The sequence below is a fragment of the Lepidochelys kempii genome, chromosome 13 (assembly GCF_965140265.1).
Source record: "Lepidochelys kempii isolate rLepKem1 chromosome 13, rLepKem1.hap2, whole genome shotgun sequence".
NCBI lineage: Eukaryota > Metazoa > Chordata > Testudines > Cheloniidae > Lepidochelys > Lepidochelys kempii.
In genome coordinates this window covers 25,455,416-25,479,588 of record NC_133268.1, presented here as the reverse complement: position 1 = coordinate 25,479,588, position 24,173 = coordinate 25,455,416, and the positions used below count along the sequence as shown (strand labels likewise).

Here is a 24,173-nt window from a genome sequence, read left to right as displayed (position 1 = left end):
CAAGCAGGGCTGACATTGAGAACGAAATGAAGAACTCTCTGTACTGAGCTCCCACTACAATTATATAAGCATTAAGAACATAATCGAAAGCGCTAGCCAGATCTATATATTTATTGGCTATAACAGGACCTGATTGCAATTGAGCAGCTTCCATAATATTGCCCTGGAGGATATTCCCTAAGGGAAACTTAATGCAGATGTTGATTTGCCTCTAATGGGATTTCTCTTGATATTGACAGTAAATGTGCTTTTTATGATCCAGCGAAAAGGAATCAATATTTCAGGCAGAAATCTGCTGATTAGTATTGTGAGAGACTTCAGTTGTTGCATGTTTAGCCAATATATGAGCCATATAGCACAATATCAGCTTCACTTGCTATTATCCGTCTGCCACAGGCACTGCGTCTCAGTATTAAATAAAACAGTAACAGCCTTAAATTCAGACTCAGGGCAGCAGTGGGAAAGAGAACTGGGTAAGGACGAGAAAGAAGGAAAGGCTCAGCTGCAATATGGAAAGGAATGTAGAGGCACAGAGTTGATGTTCCAGCTGGCAGAAGCTGCGGCAAAAATTTTTGGGCAAAACTTTTTCAATCAAAAAATGCAGCTTTGGCACCCAAACATTATCCACTGATAATGCGGTAAAGGGACACAGGTGTGGGGAGGGGGCAGTGCTTGCCAGGTGAGGGGGGCAGAGGGAAGGTGAGGCCGGTGCAGTGGGCTGGAGGGTTAGAACGAAGCTTGGCAGAATTTTGATTTTTACTTTGTTACAATTTTGATGAATAAGAAGCATCAAGGTTTAGTTTTAAATTTTGTTATCAATTTAAATGTTCAGTTACAGGAAATTATGGGCGTGTCAGACAATGAGGGGGGTCAGGCAATAATTAATTACAGTAGATGTTGCAATTCAGAAAGCTAAAGCTTCATAACCATTCAAACACAAATGATCAAATGTCAAAAATATACGAAGGAAGCATCCTCAAATCAAACTCTGATAAGTTCTCAAGCTGCATTTTTCTTACTTTGCCTATCGATTATCATGAATGGAAATATTTTTCTGCTGGTTTGTGTGTGTGCATGGTGCAATCGATACTTACTGACATAGACTGGTACAAATCTAATTCTTCTGAGCCTAGTTATACAAGGAGGGCAATTTTGAAATGAACGGGGAGCCAGTGGCTCTGGCCAGAGCCCCTAGCTGGCTCTCTAACTCAGGCTGAAACCCTGGAATGATGCTCAGAAAGCAACGGAACCACATCTGATTTCTGGCAGAGATTACAAGTCAGTTCCCCCTACACTGTCGGCGTTGCTATACACTACAGTTTTGCTTTCTCCTTAGGGAGGCGGCCCACCCCCCACCCTGAGCCTGCTCACAGCTACTTCCTAGGACAGGATCCTTCCCACACGCGTGAGGGGCTGTTGGTGGAAGTGTCAAGACACACTCACCCAGCCAGCACAGGAGCTCCGACCGACAGTCTCCTGCTCTCTCTCTGCACTGGCTATGCCTGCACTGCAATTGGAGGGGTGACGCAGCAGGTGGAGATCTCCCTGAGCTAGCTTCGACCTAGCAGCTCGGGTACCCATAGCGCTTGGCAGCACGGGCTTCAGCGTAGACTAGCTGCCCGAGTAACACCCAGCACCCTGGGCAGGCTTGGACAGTCCCCGCTGAAGCCCAGGCTGCTGCAGCTGCACTGCTACCAGCTCCTGCGCTAGCCGGATCAAAGCTAGTTCAAGTCTGTCTACACGCTGCACTCACACCTCGGGCTGCGGCACAGGCAAACCCTCAGAGTCTCGCTCTTATACAGCAGCCATTCCTGCAGCGAGGGCCTTTGGGCTCGGTTACAAGCTGAGTGCCCTCATTCAGGACCCCAAATACAGTGTTGCTTGCCATAAGAGGGCACTCGAGCTGGAGCCGTTTTATTCCCACAGCCTTGTCTGTCACTGTGAACTGCTGGTTTTTATTCTTGTGATAGCCATGGGAATTGCGGGATACAATAAAGCCTTTGAATACATCCAAATCCTTCACCTTTGCTGTACACAAAGGAAAGAGAGACTAGATGCCAGGGAAGCCATTCATTCTAATGGAGACTGATCAGATGTGGGGACAATGTCTGCTCTTCCTTAGGCTGGTGCAGCCCCAGAGGAGTCAGCCCTAGCAGCAGGGAGGGCAGAAATAAAAGGATTAATCTTCCGGCCTGGCTGAGCTAATCCAAACCAGGTCTGTATAGCGTCATGTGAGAACATTCCAGCTGACAGGGGTTTGCCTGCCAGGTAAGCAGAGTGGATTAGCAAAGCAGGGCTGAGTACTGAAGGCCCTAGCGGACTCGCAGGAGACTACAAGAGCAGCTACTTATTTCACAGAGGAAGGGTATTGAGAAAGGAGAGCACCATCATCAGGCCCAGCTGCTGCAGGGCTGGGAAGGCCATTGAGCACCTCTTGCACTCATAACCTCGCTAAGCCCTCAAGAACAGCACTTAGTAGAGGACACCTGGCTGACTGACGGGCTGTTCCTTTAGTCACTGAGGCATTGTCTCTCGCACAAGCTCACAGGAGGGGTTTGTGTGTTCACACTGGGAATAAACTCTTGGCTCAGAGTCAGTTACAAAACTCTTTGCTTGGCCCTTACGTCAACCAGCGCCTGCTCAGTTCCTGCAGGCATTTGCATATCCCCAACACGAGGCAATTCTAAGAGAATATTCAATGCAATCTCTGAGCACCCAAGAGGGTGATAACATTGATGCAGGCCATTTAAATGTGTATACTCATATACCTTCCCATCCACGCCAGAGGCAGGTTGGAAAGCAATTGACGGCACCCAGGCCCCACTCACAATCCCAGAATAACTGCACACTTCTAGCAAATAGTCAACAATGCTGGCATGCAGTCCACTGCCATTAGGGTTCAGAGTTAATACATCACTGAAATGAATGGAGTGGCTCAGACTTTTCTTAGTGCTACTGTTAGAAAGTTTGGGCCCAGTTACGGGTTTGCAATTTGGACTCTTTTTGGAATTTGCACAGTACAATGACTTCAGTGGGAGTTGCAGCACCTTGCAGGACTGGACTCTAAGTATATGTGCATGTATATATATCTGGAATGTCCTTAAAGGCAATTGTAAGTTCTGCAGGCTGCTGGTGCCCCCAGCAATATGTCTGTGTGGCCTGCTGCTGGCTCACTCCTACCCCTGACATCTCCCTCCCTTCCCAGTCCAGTCGCCCCTGACTCGGGCAGGCTGCTGGGAAGAGCAGCAGTGAGTTGAGAGCCTGGCAGAAGGAAGGACCAAATGGGACATGCATGCAAAATCCAAATGCAATAACCAAATCAGGAACTACGGGGAGGCAGCAGGGTTTATTTCTGCAGCTTGTGCAGCAGCTCTCTCCAACTCAATTTCCTGCGGTGGGAGAAGGAGGTTCTGCAGCCAGGACCATCTGGTCAGTGGGCCCTGCTGTGTCTTTGGGATGCAAAGCTTTGGCAGCATTTCCCTCCTCCATTCCTCCCTCCCCCCAGCTGGCCCTTTAACCTGGATATAATTCCCTCTCCCTGCTTGGCCAGTGCTAGCATTTCTTTTTCAGCAAGGAAAATGGAATTTGTCATTGATAAAAGGCCCACTGAGCTACAATGCCTCTGATGGCACATGGGCCCCGCCCAGCCACCGCTACTCCTCCTGACTGAAGAGGCTCATGGCATGTGGCATGACGGGACGTCTCTGTTTGGAAGGATCCCACGCCCCCCCTTGGATTCCCTTGGCACAGTGACTCATTTTATGAAGCAGAGATCCCAAGGAGGCAGTGGACTAACCAGCAACCTAATCAGTTGTTGAGAAGCCAGCACACGTCTCACTAGCAATGCTTGAACCGCTCTGCTGTCTCTCTCGCCTGTAACAGACTGGGGCTAATTAAACAGACGGCTTCAAGCAAGCAAAAGTCCCTATGATGTACCTGTTTTTGCTGTCTGGGGACTCTTCCAGCGAGCAGAAAGGGCCCAATGTAGCCCATGAACATGAAGTCTAAAACAGCAACTCCTTAGCTGCTGGATTAAACACTACCCAAAACACACCTAGAAACCTTTTCACCCGTAAATGAGGAAGAAGCAAATCCGGAGGCTCTTACTCAGTAAGGACTGAGTCAAAATGAATAAGGAGTCTAAATACATGCTCCTGGCATCTGGAAGAGCTTGCCAGCCCTTGTCCAATCCCGTAATAATTCCACCACTTTAAAATCATCTGGTACTTATTTTTAAAGTGTCCTGCAATGTAATTCAGGACCAGGGGTCAGACAGCTAGTCAGATTTTTTTTTTAATCAGGCTTGTGAGGCATGCAGAAAGCTGAGCCTTTCATCTAGGCACATCAGCTTTCAGATGTGTATGAGGATGCCTGGCTAGGGACATGTCTGTATGTGTGTGGGGCGGGGTGGTGGGGAGGACGGGAATGTCCATGCGGCTGGATGAGGATGGGGTGGGTGAGTGGAGGTGTACTTGTGGTTTTGAGGGTGTCTGACTGTAATGGGCTGTGTGGCTGGATGCGGCTAAGTGCATATGTGGAGGGATGCATGCATGGGTGTAGTTTTGTGGGTGAGTTGCAGAGGGCTGCTGGATGTTGTGTGTCTGTGCAGGTTTCTGTGTGCGTGAGTGTTTCCAGAGGTCTGTGGAGGGGCTAAGGATAAGAACATCTGTGAGTACGTATGCGTAAGTCGTAGTCACGTCACCACTCCATTCCTCAGTTTCCCCAGCTGTAAAATGGGGAGAACACTAATGATCTCCGCTGTAAAGCGCTTTGAGGTCTATGGATGACTAGTGCTATGTCAGTATTACTGTTACTATTATTGATGTAAGGGGCAGACTTCCCTGGGAATTGGTGAGGCTCAGGACCGCACAGGATTGGGCTCCAACTATACGAACAGCTGCATGAGTTTGGTGCTTTGGAGAGCTCGGCTGGGCAGGTGGCCCAGTCCTAGCCCTGCAGTGTTCTGTGGCTTTCTGGGCTGGGGAGGTGGACGCTGCTCTTGGCTACCTGCAGGCTGGGGATCAAATCTGCATGGTAGTGGGGACAGTTTAGCTGCAAAGGTTTTACTGGAATAACTCTCTGACAGGACTTCATATTTCAGCCCTTTGCTTTTCACCTCTGTTGTTTTCCTGAGGTTAATTGAAGGCTTCAGACTGGCTGGGCCAATACCTAGGGGAGCCAGCCGAGCATCCTTACACCACACATAAACACTCATCACAAGTCTCCCAGGCAGTGCACCCTTGGCCTATCTCTTGATCCCACATTCTGTGCTGTGAACACAGCAGGCTGCACCAGGACGGAGAGCTGAGTGTGCTCCGGATCCCTGCCCCTATGTGGAAAAACTTGGACTTCAGAAAGATTTCAGCTTCCCTGCAGCCTTCCGAAGTGGATCTTATTCTGAGCCATTATCTTCCCATGTCTGCCTGTGCCTCTGTCCTTCCCTCTCTGCCCCACCCCTTCCCTGGCTGTCTGTATGACACTATGTCCCTCTTCCCTCCGTATACCTTTTTCTCAGCTCTTGTCTTTCATTCTCTTTGGTTTGATGATGTTCCTGGGTGCTGGTGGCTGAGTTTTATTGGCAGCCTCTGGGTTTTGCTCCATGCAGAAATACCATTAAGCACGAACACGGCCATGTTCTGAAAGAGCTGTGCAAAGCAGCTGTTTGCCTTGGCATCCCCAATAGATTAGCTCCTGGTAAAATGGAAAGGCTGCAGGGGGGACCTGGCATTTAGTCTCTTTGGCAGCTCTTCAGTGTTTTATGTGAAGTCAGGTAGGGTGCCCAGGTACCATGGCTAGTGCCACATAAATAATCTAATGCACCATGGTACCATTGGGTCCCCATGAAGACAATGAGGAAAAATGAACATAATCTAAATCCATGAACAATCTGGTCTCCTTAACAGGGGGCAGTCACCAATTCGGGATGTGTGTGCACACTGTACTGGCCGTGCCTTGGTCTCATATGCCCATAATTGCCCGGAGGTAGCCACGCCGAAATCCTCCATTTGGACTGCTACCACGAGGGGGCGGCTTTTATATATAGCAACCTGGCAGCATATTAATAAATAGCTAGATAAGGAACAAACAACTTGCCAACTGGCATAAGGAACGCTACCCACCCTGACCCCCCAAAATTAAAAAGACCACATGCGGTGGCATAGGTGACGTAGGTCTGCCTACACGAATGATTTCAAGGCTCCCCAAATTAGCCTAGAACACTGCGCAGAATTCAATGAGGCTGCAGCCTGCTTCCACGGCAATAAATTAATGATGAGTCAAAGAGTTCAGAATCTAATCACAGGGATAAAAATAGAAAATGTCTAACTTATAACAATTCATTATACAACAGGTTTTCCTCCAGCCGCTCATTATCTTGCTGTACAGTTCCCCCTAGAATCCGGGGCGTTTTCTCTTGTTTTTGTGTGTGTGTGTGTATGAGATGTTGTGAGGACTAAAAATATAACTAGGTTCAGAAAAAGAATGGGATAAGTTCCTGGAGGATAGGTCCATCGATAACTATTAGCCCAGATGGTCAGGGACGCAAGCCCATGCTTGGGGCAACCCTAAAACCTCTGACTGTCCGAAACCGGGAGTGGAAGATGGGTGGAACCATTCCAAAACTGCCCTGTTTTATACACTCCCCCTGAAGCACTAGTATGGGTCACTGCCAGAAGACAGGACACGGGACTAAATGGCCCATGGTCTGACCCAGTATGGCAGCTCTTATGTTCTTATGAAACTCCTTTGCTTCGCTACTTTTTAAAATCAACACAGATTCCTTCTAGGCATGACATCCTGCTCAGCAGCAATGGATTTAAGAAGCAAGATGTGGCATTTGTTTCACAATCACACGTGGTTTTTTGGGGGGAGGGGCTGGGGAAAGGCAACAAGAGCAGCTACAAATAAACCAGATAGCTATGCTCGTGGGAGGCAGAGACCGGGCGCTATGCAGGCTGACAAAAGGCATCAGGCCGTTGGTAGCTCCCTTCCAGCCCTGTGGAGAAGGCACAAAGTCACACCGGTGAGGAACAAGGACAATGCAGGATGTTACGACCCGTGCTGGGGTAACACAGGTCGGCTGGCTGGGACGCAGAGTCCTGGGCTTGAAGGCCACCAGGACCATTATGATCATCTTGTCTGACCACCTGCACAACATAGGACAGAGAACCTCCCCCTCCCCCTCTGAGGCTCAGGCCCTCAAAGTACAAGACTGATGCACTACCATCTGCGCTAAGGAGGCATGGGGCGGGGGGGAGATAGACGATCTCTGCCTCCTCCCCCCTCCCCACTCACATGCTCCGAGGCGGGGAGCAGCCATGCAACACCTGCTGATCCCGGCCTGCTCAAACCCAAGGCAGCCAGACAGGGATATAAGAGGATTTCTTACTTCCCCTTGCCCCCCAGCGGGGGGGCAAGGGCAGACTGTGCTGATGATTTAAATGCCCTAGAGGTTTTGTGTCATAGTGATATTTTGTTGTGCTTATTAAAGCTGTCCACACAATTTGAATGGTGAGTCCCGCAGGAGGGCAAGTTTCCCCTATATTGGAATTGGAAAAGGTTCAGAAAAGGGCAACAAAATGATTAGGGGTAGGGATCAGCTGCCGTATAAGGTGAGATTAATAAGACTGGGACTTTTCAGCTTGGAAAAGAGACTACTAAGGGGGAATATGACAGAGGTCTATAAAATCATGACCGGTGTGGAGAAAGTAAATAAGGAAGTATTATTTACTCCTCATAACACATGAACTAGGGGTCACCAAATGAAATTAATAGGCAGGAGGTTTAAAACAGACAAAAGGAGGTTTAAAACAGACAAAACACACAGTCAACCTGTGGAACTCTTTGCCAGAGGATGTTGTGAAGGCCAAGACTATAACAGGGTTCAAAAAAGAACTAGATAAATTCATGGAGTATAGGTCCATCAATGGCTATTAGCCAAGATGGGCAGGGATGGTGTCCCTAGCCTCTGTTTGCCAGAAGCTGGGAATGGGCGACAGGGGGATGGATCACTTGATGATGACCTGTTCTGTTCATTCTCCCTGGGGCACTTGGCATTGGCCACTGTCAGAGACAGGATACTGGGCTAGATGGACCTTTGGTCTGACCCACTATGGCTGTTCTTACATTCTTATGTTCAGTGTACCTCACCGCTAACCCGGCAGAGATTACCTTGAGGAGAGCCTCGATTTCCCCTTCACCCGCTAACATTGGCTAAAATGTAACTTTCCCTGTCTACACTAGGGGTTTAAAACATCACAGTGAAATTATCTCCCATGCAGAGGTCTAAACACCACTCAAGTCCCCACAATAGGGCCCACCTGGAACTTAAAGTGGCGCACTGGCCTTCCGCACATTGCATTTCATCCTTTGTGAAAGGGTGGCTCAGTGCCCAAAAGCCATTCAAGCTTGGACTGCCAATTGCAATCAATTGTGGTGGTGGTGACTTTGACTGATACCATCATGTAGGATGGAAAAAATAATCTTGGATCTTTAGGAGCTTAAGTGCCACCAAAGCTGGTTGCTGTGGAAATACGTGGTTGCAATCTGACAAAGGATTTTGACTTCAGGTGTTGAGAAAGCTGCAGGAGCAGATGAACTCTTAAGAAAGGGGGAACCTATTTTCATACAAATGTCTCTGGTAATAAAATAAAATCTGAGGGAACAAAAAAGCCAGAAATGATCCTATCTATTTGATTGTCCCTAAATAGCATGTTTCTCAAAGTTCCCCAGGAGATGTCATCTCCTCTGGAGGGGGGAACATGTTAAGTAGGTCAGATCAGAACAGAGAGGGGAAAAAAAGGAGATATGAAAAAAGAGATTTGAAAATGAAAGACGGAGCACTGATGAACTGGAGAGGAAGGGTTGTGTGAGACCTACAACACTGTTAAACTTGGAAACTTAACTAGGCTCTCCAGCACATCAAAGGACACACCAGCAATAGGTTAGCTACAAACTCCTGTGTATTTAATTGCTCAGAAGAATCAGTAATGAAAGAAGTCAGGACTGGAACTGATTTTAACTGGTTGGTATAATTCCATAAGCCTTGAGGTAGACTGTTCAAATGGATGGCATACACTCTGCAAAACCACACGGAACTCTGGTCCAGAACAAACGGAAGACTCAAAGCACTCAACATGTGTCTGTTTTGAGTGTGCGGAGCTTCCATGACCATGCGATGGATTTGAAGGATGTTTTTCTTGCATCAGCAGAATATTCACTGAAGTTAGGCATGATTTTTTTGCACTGTTGGGATGCCCTGGTTTGTGGTGCGTTCTGAACATCAGATTTCAAACTGGGGTGGGTAGCCTGGCTGGATTTGATCTGCTGACTGGCTGAATTTGCCCGTAATGGGGTGGTAGGGCTCCTAGATCCACTTTCTTAGAATCTCACATAAAACTTCTGGGTGATTCCTGTTGACTCATTGTGGCAGGTGAGGCTTGTGATCACCACTTGTGATATAAAAGGTGGGAGTAGGGCTCTGGGGAGAAGGAAGTAGGAAGCTAGGACAGGAGAAGTCCTGGAGGGAAACCTCTGAGACAGCTAAACTCAGGCTGAGGGCTGAGTTGTGTTATGGTTACTGAGTCACCAGTAAAGCCAAAGCCTAGGAAGGAGGGTTGGGACACTGGTTCAGGGTCTGCATGTTCCTCTGCAGCCAGGGTGCAGAGTCAGCCCATTCATCTACCCCAGGTGTTCAGGAAGGTTAGCAGAAGACACTATGAAGTGTTTTTTCAGAAGCAGTGGCTCCATTCTACATGCTTTCCCTGAACCAGTGAGACATACACATAGCAGCTCTGGATCTGCTCTCATGTACGTGGTATGATGCTGTTGATGTCAGTGGGGCCACTCCTGACTTACCCAGGGGGAAATGAGCAGCGAATCGGGCCCAATGTCTCTGGTATTTTCCAGGGACCTGAGCAAGGAGATTTCACTAGTAAGTACTCACAAAGGGCTTGCTAAGTGGTGCAGCAATGTGCATTAAAGTGCACCATGTTGTATATTACCGGGCTTGTGCAGACCCTGCTGGTGCACCATGTTAACGTGCCCTGGGAAACTTTTAGCTTGCACCAGCAGGGTCTGCATAGGCCAGTCAGTGAGCAGCATGCTGGTGTACTTCGGACTTGGCAGCCCTCTAGTGCACACTGCTGTACTGCATGGAGAAGCCCCCAGTTCCCAGATTGCTAGACCTCGCTGCCTGTGACTGGGAAGCACTATCCAGCTTTGCAGAGGTTTGCTGTGGTTGCTGGACTGCCCTTGTGGCTCCTTCAGGCTCCACCCATCCATCCACCCTGCACATCTCAGCCCTGTGTCCCCACCCGCAAGGGAAAGCAAAGGCAGTTCATTTCCCCTAGCTAGTAGCTTCATAACTGATGATGCGACTAGTTTCCCTGTTTCTCCATGGGCATTGCCTTTTTACTGCTGCGGATCTGATGCTAGCTAACCTCATTAGGATGCAGAATGGGCCCCACAGTTTTGGGATAGATTTTATGTTATGGCATGAGTCTTGTTTTCACAAGGGTCCCTGTGAGAGGGGAAGCGGGCACGGAAAATCTATACAGCATTATTCATAGCTAATAGAAGCAAATTCTAATCAATCACAGAGCCTGCCTTCCAGCAGCCTCTGGTGCGCTCAGATGCTGTGGAGAACTTCCTTTGTCTCAAACTAGGTCAGCACACAGATGCCACATTGCTAGAGCAATTTATAGTAGATTTCAGGACTTTATTATAGTGACTGGTGATTTACATAGTTCCTCAGCTAGAGGAAGGGAGGGTCGCTACTGAAACACATTTCAGCCTCCCATTTCCACAGCTCCCCGCATAACCCCAGTCCTGCCTTCCCTGGTACCAGCACTAAACCAGGCAGGTTGCAACAGCTCCCTCTCCCCGACCCTTCTGCTGTTTTTGACGGAATAGCTCAAACTGCAGACCTGGGCCATACCGTACCTCTCACGTCTCGCTGAGCTTCAGGGACAGACCTGACTCAGCGTCCAGCACTCTTCCGACTCGTCTGCGTTCCAGAGATGTCCTGCATGAAGATCTAGGATTCAAAGAGAAAAGGGAGAAATGTCATTACATGTAAGAGAACGTGGTGGCATTTCCTCTCTGTACCATCCGGGCCTGACCACCTGCTGATGTCAGTCTGTGTAAATCTACTGACTTCCATGGCGCTACGCTGATTGACACCAGACTGAGAATCGGTCCCTCTTTATTTACAGCCCAACCAAAAACACATGGAAAATGCTGAAAAACATCCTGTGAAAAGGTGTGTGTGGGTGAGGGGGGGTCGGGCTCACATGGTACCTGTAAGGAAGATGGCTGCTGAGTCCCAGGCCACTGCACTCCCCATGTATTGATTTGTCTCTAGTAATTATGTTCCTAGCAAATTGGCAATAAGCTTCTGTCAAACAGGTTTAAATTAATCCCCTGGATAAACTTCAAGCTGTTGACTATGGATTCCAATATGAAAATGAAAGGCAACAAAAGACCTCAGCCTGCGTCATCGCAGCAGCTGAAGGGGGAAACTGCAAGGCCACAGCAGAACCTCGCCCAGGCCCTGGAAGAATTCCTCACAGACCAACTGGATTCAATCTCCAAAGATATTCATGTGCTCTCTAAAGATGTATATGATATAAAATCCCAAATGGCTCACTTAGAAAGTAAGCTACAAAAGATGGCTATTGAAACCAGGGAACTTAAAGAAGAAACTGGCTCATTAAAGCTTAGACTAGACAAACCGGAAGAAAAACACGATGACTTAGAAAACAGATCTTGAAGAAACAACCTTCGCCTCTTGGGCTTTGCTGAGGGTCTAGAGGAGGAGATTATCAGCTTCTTCAGAAGCTGCTCCATGACATATTTAAATTGGACACCCAGCTGCCCCTAGTGGATATTGAAAGGGCTCATCTAATGCCTCACACTAGAAGGCCGGAGTCTGGCCGGCCCAGACCCATCATCTTCAAGCTGCTGATGTTCAGTAATAAAGTAATGTTAATGAATGCTGCCAGAAAAGCTGAAACCTCTATGCACAAAGGCCACAACATTTCTTTTTCCTGACTTCTCAGCTGAGCTTAACAAAAAGAGGGCTGCATTCAATGGCATAAAGCAAATCCTGAGGGGAACTAATGTCAGATACAGCATCAAGTCCCCATCCACCTTCACTATGGATTTAGCAGGCACCACAAGACTTTGCAAAACGTGCCTCTAATGCTTGGTAGACACTTGAAAGACTGAGACCAAAAATAACAGAATGGTTTCTTCATCAAGAGAAGCAAACCACAGCGAATTTAAACATCAGTTTGTTTTCCTATGTATCCTGGTAGATATGGTAATATTCACTTATATAATCTTCTAGTAGATAACCAGCTAGATTGAACTCTTCTGTTAATCTCCTTTGGAACTAAGCAATAACAATAACTGTATATCACTGCAATGCCTAGAGTAATAGTATGACACTAAGCTGGGGTTTACAGCACCGTCTACTGAAGTATTATCTACACTAAGCATCACAACTTGCACTGCTAGACAGAATCTCTTCACCAGCTCTGCCTCTGAGGGATTGTGTTAGAGACATGGAAGCTAAGATACCCCAAAGAGCGTGACTATACATGTTTCTCTACACTACATTCATCTTACTCCAGAATTGACTTTTTTGTTGTGCCTTCAGAACTGATTCAAGCATGCCTAGAAGCAGCTATTAATAATATGTTAATTTCAGATCATGCTCCAATGATACTTACCATCAACACTGGTTATACCTCATTAATATCTTCTAGGTGGAAGCTAAACACTGTGCTACTAAAAGGTGCAAAGCTTTGTTCCACAATTCTCAGATACCGTCTTTTGGGAAGCTCTGAAAGCTACCATAAGGGGTGAATGCTTAAAGAATGCCTCCCGAAAGAAGAGAGAAAGACTCAAATTACTAGATTCTCTGCACACAGAAATAGATGAGTTGCAGAGACAGCGTAAAATTGACCCAAACAATGAAAACCACCTACATTCCCCAATCAACGCCAAATGCAAATATAATGAATGCTTATTCAGCCAAGTCCCATTTTCACTCAGCAGGGTCAAACAAAGACATTATGAATGGGGTGAGAAAGCAGGTAAACTACTTGCCAGAAGACTTAAAATGGAACTAACCATCAACAGTATTTCTTCCTTATTACAAGAAGATGGGAGTGCCATCCTGGAACCAATAGATATAAATCATCAATTTAAGCAATTCTATAAAGCTGGATATAAATCAGACAACCAATTTGATGCTAATAAATTTGATCATTTTGTTGAAGGCCTGCCTTTTAACACCCTAACTTCAGAACAAGTGTTGTTTATGGACAAAGCAACCACAGCACAAGAGATCGAACAGGCTATACAAATATGAGTTCTAGCAAAGGTCCCGAGGATGAATGGCTTTCAGGCACATTTCATAATCAACTATCTTCTATTCTTTCAAAGGTCTTCACTGAAACATTCCAAAAAGGAACCAGGACTTATGACATGATTACTTTGTTTACTTTAATGTTGAAGAAGAACAAAGATGGTTGCAAATGTGGGGACTACCACCCTATATCTCTATTGAAAACAGATTGCAAAATAATTGCAAAGATGCTAGCCACATGACTGATCACATCATCAATTACAGGCACAGGTCAGGTTGGTTTAATTAAAAGAAGAGTGGCTGCTGCTAATACAAGAAAAATTTCGCACTTGATCCATCAAGTTAAGCTGTCAGATATTCCCTCTATAGCCTTATCTTTAGATGCAGAGAACATCTTTGATAGGGTTGAATCGCCTTATCTAGTGGCTGTCCTAAAAAACTTGGGATTTGGACCAATATTCCTGAATTGGGTCAGCGTATTATACAACTCTCCCTTCGCTTCAGTATCAACTAATGGAATTATTTTGCTCACATTTCAACTAGAAAGAGGGACATAACAGAGCTGTCCCCTCTGGCAGCCCACCCCCTTTTAATGTCATTCTTGAACCACTGGCAATGTACATATGTCAGCATTCAGCCACTGAAGGTGTGACTATAAACAAGAAAGAATATAAAATCAATTTATATGCTGATGACATTTTTGTACTTTTGAAGAATCCATCCTCATCAATCTCATAATATGCAAGGAAATAACTAATCTAGGTGTTAAAATTTGTCCTAATCTTCCCAAAATTGTTTTATAAATATGTACTATATATTAAAAGAAATTTCCAAAGATGTAGAGAGATGGCATCTCCTTTCTCGATCCTTACTGGGAAGAACAGAAATAGCCAAAATGAATATCTGCCTCCAAATGACTTATATCATTAGCCTTTGCCTTTCAAGGTCTCTCTCTTGCTTTCTGCTCGATTAAATAGGCATATCATGCAATTTATATGGGATAAAAAACAACCTTACTTGTTACACCAGACCATTAAAAAAATCCTGTGGTTGCCATATTTGTATCTACATTATCTAGCATTCCAAATGAGTCATAATGTAAAGTGGTTCCCCTCCAGTTGCTCTGCATACATACCAGCATGGTTTGAGATAGAAAAGACTTAGCTATGCCATTTGGGTCCCTCTCTTCTTTTATATACCTTAAGAAGCTACCCACACCCTTAAGGAAAAATCCAATCTTTGCATCTACACAGGGCATCCTGCAACACGTTAAAATGCTTAATGCTTAATTCTCTTCTCATACCACTATGGAATAACCCATACCTCAGGATCCAGGCCAACGCTACGCTTCAGATAATTTGGATAGAAAAAGGATTAAAAAAATTAAAGATATAATACAAGATGATAGACTGGCCTCCTTTGATTACATATGCAACAAAAATCTCACAGTTCCTTCTTTCAGTGCCTATACTCAAGGATTCATGCAAGGATAGGGGACAAGTGGTCTGTTTCAACTCTCTCACCTCTAGAAAATGTTAAGAAATATGGACACTAAAGTCATTTTTGTAGGAATTATTTATAGGTGGCTTAACATTTTGCATTACCCTCTCAATATCAGTCTCAAAGAAAAATGGGGAAAAGAATTTGGCTTTATTATCACAACTGGAAGGCGATCTGGCTTAATGTGACAGGCACTTCAAGTTCCTTATTCTAGCTGTCCTTCCAGAACAAGATGTTAAACAGGTATTATTGGTCTCTAGAATGCTAGTTTAAGGCTAGTTTGGCAACACATCCTCTATACTTGTCAAAAAATGCATGTGTTCTGGACCACCATATTTAGTGCTCTTTCCAAAACTTGATATGTTGCTAATTTTCCTTCTTCAAGCCTGTGTATTTTAGGGGTGCTGGATAAGTTGGTATTACCAATTAACATTAAGAAATGGATTGCAGTAACTATTTTAGTGGCTGTGATGGGGTGCACCTACCCTGCCCTGGCCCTGCAAGAGTTAACTGTGCATTGCAGGCTGAGGAAGCCACACCCTTTTGCCTCTGCTGGGCACGCTCAGCTGGAGCCAAGATATAAAAGGAAGCAGCTCAGCTCAGCTCAGCTCAGTTTGGGCAGGCTGCTGAAGGGAGAGGATGCAGATTGTAGGCTCTCACCAGGTTGCTGCTACAGCTCCTGACCACCCAAGCCAAGGCTCGCAGAGCTCCAGACAAATTCCAGGCTGCCTGATGAACCCAGAGAGGAGGCTGCGCCATCAGGAGCTACACTTCCCGAGGACCCCAGAGGTCCATGGGAACCGTGGACCATCGCTGGCAAAGAAAGGGTAGGAAGCAGCCCAGGGGACTTAGACCTTGCTCCGCTGGGTGAACTGGGGAACCAGTCAGTGTGTTTCAAGAGGATCCCCACTGACTTGGTGGTGAGTAACCCTGCCAATGCCAGGGCCCTGGGGTGGGGCTTAGAGGAGCAGGGAGAGCCTGAAGTCCCCCTACCCTGGGCACCACGCACCCTGCAGTAGCACCCCACTTCTCCAATGGGCCAATAGGCTACACAATCCCATGGAGGAGTGCAACTTTATTGACTCTGGCCATTTGGCCATGCTATCCTGTCTGTAAGGGGCTTCTTTATTGACTCATGCTGCCCTGAGCGGAAGGGTTGCTCTATTGACTCTGACCATTAGGCCACACTGGGGAAGGGCTGCCCTATTGACTTCAGCCATTAGGCCACACTGCCCAGAGCAGAAGCATTGTTCTATTGACTCTGGCCATTAGGCCGTACAACCATGTTTTATAGTAAGCGTCATCAGCATGGGCCCTAACCGGCGGCAGTACAGCCTCTTCCCTTTCTTTGACCACACATGACCTGACACCCCATGGTGGGGAGTACCTCCCCTGCGACTGTAGCAAAAAGAGTTATTCTGGGAGAATGGAAATCTGCAATTCCTCCCTCGTACAGACTGGTTTAGTGAGCTCTCCACTTCTGCATTAATGGAAAAAATGACTTCATCAAATAGAGATGCTTGGAAAAAATGAGGATCTCTGGTCACACATGCATACTTTTGCAGGTTAGTGTATATTAGTCTCTAGTACTCACAGGTTATGTTCTCATTTATTTATCTAGTTAATCACTTTAACAGCTGATGCCCTGCATGACCTCTACAAGTTCAGGGTTTTGTTGGTTGGTTTTACAAATAACGAAGATTGAATTTTGTTATTTATATGGTATTTCCATCCTGTGAATGTCTATTTTTATAGATTTGGTTTAGCTGTGTGTTTATATTTTATATAAAAACAATAAAAAAGAGATGCAGAAGCAATGCTTGGTGCTTGCTGCACCGGGGCTAACTCAACTCAGACTTAGGGCTAGATGGAAAACAAAAATTCTGGCTTGCACAGCTTTTCAAGATTTCGTTTAGTTCCTCATTGGAATGAAACCAAGACCCTTCTAAATTTTTCATGAAAAAAATCTGAGCGAGAAACTCCGTGCAGAATAGCCAATACCTGGTGGAGAGGGCACTTATCTAGAGTGTGCAAGAAAGATTCAAGGCCCAACTCTGCCTGATTCAGAGCAAAGGCATATTAAATATTCCTTGGGCTAGAGAATCAGGCAGAGGCACAGCTGGAATCTGTGCCCGAGATCACAGGTCGTGCCCTGACCCCCAGGTTTTTGGCTATTCTGGGGTGGGTCTCTCTCTGAGCAGAAATTTGATGCTGGACTAGAGAAACCTTCTTGAAAAAAGTTTAATCAGAATTGATGTGTTCCTCAAACTGTTCCCAACCAGCTGCACTCAGTATGCCCTCGCTCGGCAGCTCAGAGTATACACTGGCTGCTTGGGAGAGATAGGAAGGTGAATTTGTCTCAAGTCATGAAACTGGCTCGAACCCCACCACTGGGAGTTTTTTGTCCTCTTCTGCTTATGAGAATTTATTTTGCTTTTTTTGTTATACAATGTATCCCTTGGGAAAAGCCTTTGCTGATTGCAGCTGTGTTTTTTTTTCTGCCGAGTCATTCCGCCAGCTCTCAACCCTAGTCAGGAATGGCTCTTGCCTAGGTCTGTCGCCTAGTCGCTGCTTTTGCTGCTTTCTGATTACTGGGGACAATTTGCATGGAAACAGGATCTCTCTTTCTTAAGCGCTGGGAAGGAAGGACAGGCTTGTGGCTAAAGCTGTGGCGTAGGAGATCAGGATTCCATTCCTGACTCTGCCACTAGTTGTGTCTGACCATGGGCAAGTCACTTTTGTGTCCCCTCCCACCTTTAATCTACCTTGTCTATAAAGATTTTGAACTCTTTAGGGCAGCTCCTAACACAACTGAAGCCTACTTGTTCAGTATTACTACGTCCTACTGGAACACAATCTAACTTTGTGGTTTTCCACTATAATTCAGCAGCTGCCGCCGCTGCCAACAGGGAGTGGGGGAAGTAGTCCTGACACAAACAATAAACAAATGAATGTTAAAAATAGCCAGTGTTTGATAAGCTCATTCAAAACCCGAATGTTGAAACAGAGAAGGGAGCCCAAGTTTCTTTATCAGTCAGATTAAACACTCTTGAGTTTATATCAGATACTTTCAAAACTATTTTCTGGGTGTGTTTCCACTGTTTGGTGCTACAGGAGTGGTATAAGAACAAGGAAGATATTGAAGTCTTTCCACTGTTCTTGTTGGACTAGGCATATGTAGAAATGATACCAGTGGGTAGCCAGTGCTCTTCTGTTGAGAATCAGACAATACAAATATCAGTGGCTGACCATTCTGGTGCCACTGTGCTATTTGACAAAACTGTCTTGTGATTTTGTTGCTATTGCTTCCCCTTCACTAACATTGATGGGACCAAGAAGCATCAGAATCTGGAACAGAACTTCCCAAAAGCCCAAGGTTTTTTAAAAGAGCCTTGGGGCTGTTTCAACAGCAAAGGACCAAGTGGAAGGCCAGATCAGCATATTAACTCCACCCAATTTGGTGGTGGTTTGGAGCTAGGGATTTGGTTCAGATTAATCTGTTTGGTAAGAAGAGGAAGAACAAACGTGCGCTAGATAAGATAATGGCATTTTTATCATTAGAAAGGGGAGCTGGACAGCCAGGTTTCCAGTGGAACAGTCTATAGGGCAACCCTCCTGGCACAGAAATTATCTGGGTGTTTGCACTTTGCAAATGGATCCACCTAATTCAGTTTTTTCCTCCTGTTACCATACAGCATGAGACGTTTTTTTCCTGGGGTAACTGGCTCATGGCTGACTTACAAACATCACAAAGAGGGGGAAACCTGCTACAGAATTGACCATATATATATAATATGGGCAGGATTCCTTCCAGATATGCTCAACACCTTCCTAAAAACCTGGTCCAAGGAGTGAAAGCCCTGTAGCATAGGCCTGGTCTGCCCTACAAAGTTAGGTTGACACAAGGTGACTTGTGTTGACCTATGCGTGCATGTGTCTATGTTCAAAGTTGTCTCTAGTGGATGTAAACACCCCATTACAGTGACACAATAAAACCATCTCCCGAAACTGGCTTAGAGCCATGGTCAGTCTGCTGAAGTTGACACAGTGTGTGTGTACACACTGTGACCAGTCTCAATCCTAGAAGTCCTCCAGAAGCCGTCCCACAGTGCCTCATTCCTGGTGACAGTGAGTGCTCTGGTCACAAGTTTAAACGCTACTACCCAGGGGTTATAGACACTCGAAGCCACCCTCTCCCCTCTTTAACCCCTCCCCACGTGTTTTTGAAATGCCTTTTCCTGATTGCCCACTTTGGAAAGCACATCTAGCAGCTCACCTTTGTTATGTATCACTACCCAACCAACCACGCCAGCTCCACGCACTAAACACATTCCTGCTTGGAGGAGACGGGAGGTATTGGTCCTGGAAACAGGACCATCTACTAGCAGATTGTGGGGGGTACAGGCAAAGGAGTACAACAGGGATCAGCACCAGTGCCCCATGAAGCAAAGAAACTTTGCCAGGGATTGCAGAAAGCCAGGGAGTGCCACAGTAGAGCTGGTGGCGGCCTGCAGATCTGCCACTTCTACAACGAACTGCATTCCATACTTGACAAAGACCCCACCAGCACCCTACAGGCCACTGTGGATACCTTAGAGAAGCCAGGGACTGAGACCCCCCTGCTGTGAACAGGCAGGAGTGGGGGGACTCAGTCATTTCGGTCTCTACTACAGTTTAACCAGTCCTGCCAGACGAGCGCGGATGAACCTGATGAAAGGGGAGGGACCTCGGGTAACTGCGTGCACAAATTTATCCTTATCATGTTTACCATGGAAAGATGCCAGCCAGCCAGCCCCCATATTCACAAGACACAGGTATTGACCTTTCACTGCTTCCCTTGTATGAGAAGAGGTAGTGGTACAACAAACAGAGGAAGAGTTGACATCTGCTGGGTTAAGTGGGGTGGGAGGGGCATGCAGAGCTCAGTTTTATGTGCATAGGAATGTCCCTTTTATCCTCGAGAGATCTTGATGAAGCTTTCATGGAGATACTCTGCATTCCTCTTCTGAAGGTTTCTAGGGCTGTCTGTCTTATATCTCCCTCCATGGTGGGACATTTTCCCCTGCCACTCTGATAACTTTGGCTGGCACCATTGCAGTAAACAGGCTAATGGCATATGAGCTCAGGCAGCTTCAGATGCGAGCAGTGACTGTGCTCTCTGTGCCTTTGTTACCTTCAGGAGTGAAGTATCAGCTAAAATCACCATTGCCTGGAGAAAACAGTGCCAATATTCAATGCCATTGCCCTACACTCCTACCCATGGAATAGGGACTGAAATCTTACTGTTTCATGCAATGGACCAAAGTCTGTAGCAGAGACGTGGCCTTAGATAGCATAGAGGAGGTGGGGTTAAGATGACAGTATTTGGGAGGAGTCCAGATACTATGGTGATGGGTGCCAGTACAAAATCCTAATACAGATCAATAGACAGACTTTCCCACTAAATCCAGCCCTGATCTTTCCTCCTCACCCCATTCTTGTATGCTGTCCTCACCCACGTAGAAACTCTGTGCAAGCCCAAGTTAGAAGCAGAAATGACTAGAGGAATGTTATGATGCTTTGGAATCACGTGTGTCCCTAACCTCTGATTTTCTGTTCATTCCCTCTGGGGCACCTGGTATTGGCCACTGTCGGACGACAGGATACTGGGCTAGATGGACCTTTGGTTTGACCCAGTATGGCCGTTCTTATGGCATGTTGCTGCTGCCCAGTAGAGTCCAGTCATTGTCATTTAGGTAAGACAGTCCCATTGTCTTTTAAAGGTCACCTGACCATCTCGCCTGTCTGACATTTCAACCAACCCTCTCCTTTTTATTGCATGCTGGTGCAAGGGGCTGGATTGAGAGCTCTTGAGAATGATATCCCAGGCAACTCCACCAAATATGCCTCCCCTCTCTGTTTTGGAGCGACCACTTTTTGGAGACCCAGGGATGTTCTGTCTCCATGGCCCATACCCTCCTGGGCCTCTCTGCTAAGACTGCCAACAAGGATATCAGTTAGTGCTGACAGCTGGTGCACACTTCTCACTAACCAACAACAGCAGTACCAGCAGGCATAACAACAAAAGGAATGAGGCCTTTGTTCTGCAGTGTCAATCTGGCAGGAGTTTATTCATTTAATAAACACCACTGACCAGGCACCACAGACAGTAATGATTTGAGCCACTAGGGGATAAAGTTAGATTTGAACAGGTGACCTAGAAGTGAAACGGTGGTAGCACCCATTAACACCACCAGTATCCCTTCCTACTGCTACCAGGATCCAGGAGCAATGTTCCCGGCATTCTGCACGAATGCCATTAGCATACATCTCTAATGCTACCAGCCTCCATTAGCAAAGTCACCATTATCCCTTGCTACTACCAACCTCCATTCACACCACCACTGGCATCCATCAACCTTGCTACCAGCATCCTTCCTGATCAGCATCCACTGAGGCTGTCAAGCAATGCAGCCAGCATGACCACCACCTTTGTCACGGCAGCCATGAGCATCCATCACAAATGCCACTGACACCCATCCCCAGTCACATCCATCGATAACCAGCATCCCTCACCACTGCTGCCCTCCAGCATCCATCAGCTACAGCCTCACCGGTGCCACCAGCAGAGCTTAGCACAGCTGTGACAGGGGATGGGGCCCCATCCTTCCACTCACCTTGGAGTTTTCTTAAAATAAACGCTCCATTGAGACTCTGAAGGAAGAGCCTATTGTTTGTAAGGTTGCCTTTGTCTTTGCATGCTGCAGTTGCACAAGTATAGCAGTGCTATAATTACCTTTAATTAATTTCAGCATCACCGCCCCAAGGAAATGCAAATTAACAACTGTGCCTGGGTTATATTAGCAACCAACTGTACTTTTCCCCTCAAACCCCCTCATTTCTGCTCTCCAAATCTGCCTGCTCACCCAACAGCTGTTGGGCTGAGGGGGTGGGAGCGGGGACCGTGAATGTTTAACCTTTGCGAAAACACTTCCCAGCCTTGGGGGTCAGACTGAGTCCTCCATAGCTCCCGGATTTCCAGGTGGCAGTGGTGGCATGCCACGCCTGAAGGCTGTGATTGTTCCAGTCTGACGAAGAACTCCCAGGGTGATCCACCCCTTTTTAAAGGTCAGGTCACTGCATGGTGCTGAAAGCACCAGGAAACTGCATGCAGTGGCTTGTCCCTGGAGTGGAGCAAGCTGGGATGAGGAGCACATGCCATTTGTGCTCTGCAGGGGTCACCAGTTCACATCCAAGAGTGGTTCAAGATGTGGGTGGCATCCTTTAAATGATTAGGATCCAGTTACACGGCAGCTCACCTCTCGTCATTATGATCCACGGGGGGCAGAGAGGGCTCCCTCTTCCAGATACCAGGTTTGCCAGCACCCCGCCATAGCTGAAGTCTGGCAAGCTGCAGCCCAGATTCGGTGAGCTTCCAATTAGCCCAGAGGCTATTTTCAATAATGGGGGAGTGGGGCAGGTTTGATAGGGACTGCCCAAACCCGACCCAACTGTAGCCAATAGGAGTTCTGCTAGTGATGTCAGAGGGAGCAGGATTGCACCCCTGAGTCTTTTATTCCAAAGGACCCTCCAGATTGTTTTAACTGATGTCAGTTGCCAGCCAAAAGAATAAATACACAATAAACACATTATTCATGTGTCTCCAACTACCACCCTAGAAGAAGGGGGAATGGCCTGTCCCTAGCAGTCTATATCCCACATCATCTAACCTTAGTGCTCACAATGGAAATGAAGCATGATCTCGTTGGCCTTATGGGGAGGGATTAACCAGTGGAAGACAATCACCATTCCTGTTCAGCGTTACTCCTCAGAGGTGGCTGCACCTAAATGGTAGGTGAAGGGACTTCTGCATTTATAAAGGTTCAGTTGTGCCCAGTCAGCCGCTGCCCTTTCCTGCTGGGCTCTGGCTTTAGGCCATGACTTATCCCAAAGCTTGCAAAGTGCTTTGGGATCTTTTGGGCTGAAAGGCCCCCCAGGAAGCTTTCTATGAGAACCATGCACGCCTACTGTGCTGTATGAAACAAGGGGGCTGGTGAAAGTGCCATGAAATTTTAATGGTTTGAGAGGCAGATTTCAGTCCAGAGAGCCTTGGAGGAAGGAGAAAACAACTAGCTAAGAAGCAGCTGGAGACTTCAGTGCTTCTTCTCCAAACTTCAAAAGAACCTCAGCAAATTCCCTGTCTCTACTTCTCATTAAATGTGAAAGGAAAACAGAGTTCCTCATGCCGGAGAATCAAGCAAAGCAACCTCCCGTTCATCAATTTTTCACAATCAGACCCATGCTAGCTATGGCTGCAATGGGAAGAAATGAAAGAAAGTGACTGAATTAAGTCATCAAGCCATTTCAATATGTGAAAAATGTCTTTGAGCTTGGGTTGGAACATTGTGGGAGGAAGGTAACCCCTGCAGAGAGAAGACAAGTGGCTACGCATTGCATGAAATGGGTTAGGATCATACACCGTGGGTGGGAGCTTAGCCCTGCAGTGGGTTCAATTCAAAATACAACATTCACCTCTCCCCTCTGTCCGTACATAATGTGTCAAGGCACCTCCTTCATCTCGCCAGACTTAGCACTTCCCCCTCTGGCAGTGGCGGGCCTGGGGTAAATCAGCCTCTCTCTGGGCAGTGTTTGTCTTCCCCCCCATGTGCTCCTCTGGCCGTATTTTCAGGGTAAGCCTCGGGGTTGGCCTCAGGGGTGATCCTCCACCAAACAAAAAGGAAACAGTCTCACAAAAACAAAGGGGGATACCTTTCCCTGCCTCCTCGCTGGGGCAGGGTGTTGTCCTGTTCTTTACTCTGGGGTGTCAGTCCTTCCCCTAGCAGACACTCAGGTTTGGCTGTTTCCCTATGGGAAGGAGCACAGCCTCTCACCCTGGAGCAGCTAATTTCCTTGCTGCCACTAGCCTGGCAGCAGCTTCTCTCTCTCTCTTTCCTTTCTCTCACCAGAGGAGGGGTTTTAGAAGGTCTCAGGCAGCCCTTAATTGGATGCAGGTGTCCCTAATTGACCTGAGGTAACCCCTTCTCAGCTTGTGGGGAAAAAAGAGCCTTCAACATTCTAGGACCGTGGTTCTCAATCATTTGTACTGGTGCCCCCTTTCGCACAGCAAGCCTCTCAGTGCGCCCTCCCTTATACATTAAAAACACGTTTTTATATTTAACACTATTATAAATGCTGAAGGTGAAGTAGGGCTGGGGATGGAGGCTGACACCTTGTGACCCCCCCACATGATAACCTCACGACCCCCTGAAGGGTCATGACCCCCAGTTTGAGAACCTCTGGGCTAACGTATCAGCCCTCC

At 46.8% G+C, this 24,173-nt stretch overlaps 1 protein-coding gene across 2 annotated transcripts in view; it reads right to left on the bottom strand.

The window, feature by feature from the left end:
• DLGAP4 (DLG associated protein 4) overlaps positions 1-24,173 on the bottom strand; it is a 333,015-nt gene that overhangs the window by 124,477 nt on the left and 184,365 nt on the right. For both annotated transcript variants that reach the window (XM_073309842.1, XM_073309843.1), the window contains exon 3: positions 10,942-11,035. The gene's annotated coding sequence lies outside the window, so the exon portion shown is untranslated. The remainder of the gene's footprint in view (positions 1-10,941; positions 11,036-24,173) is intronic.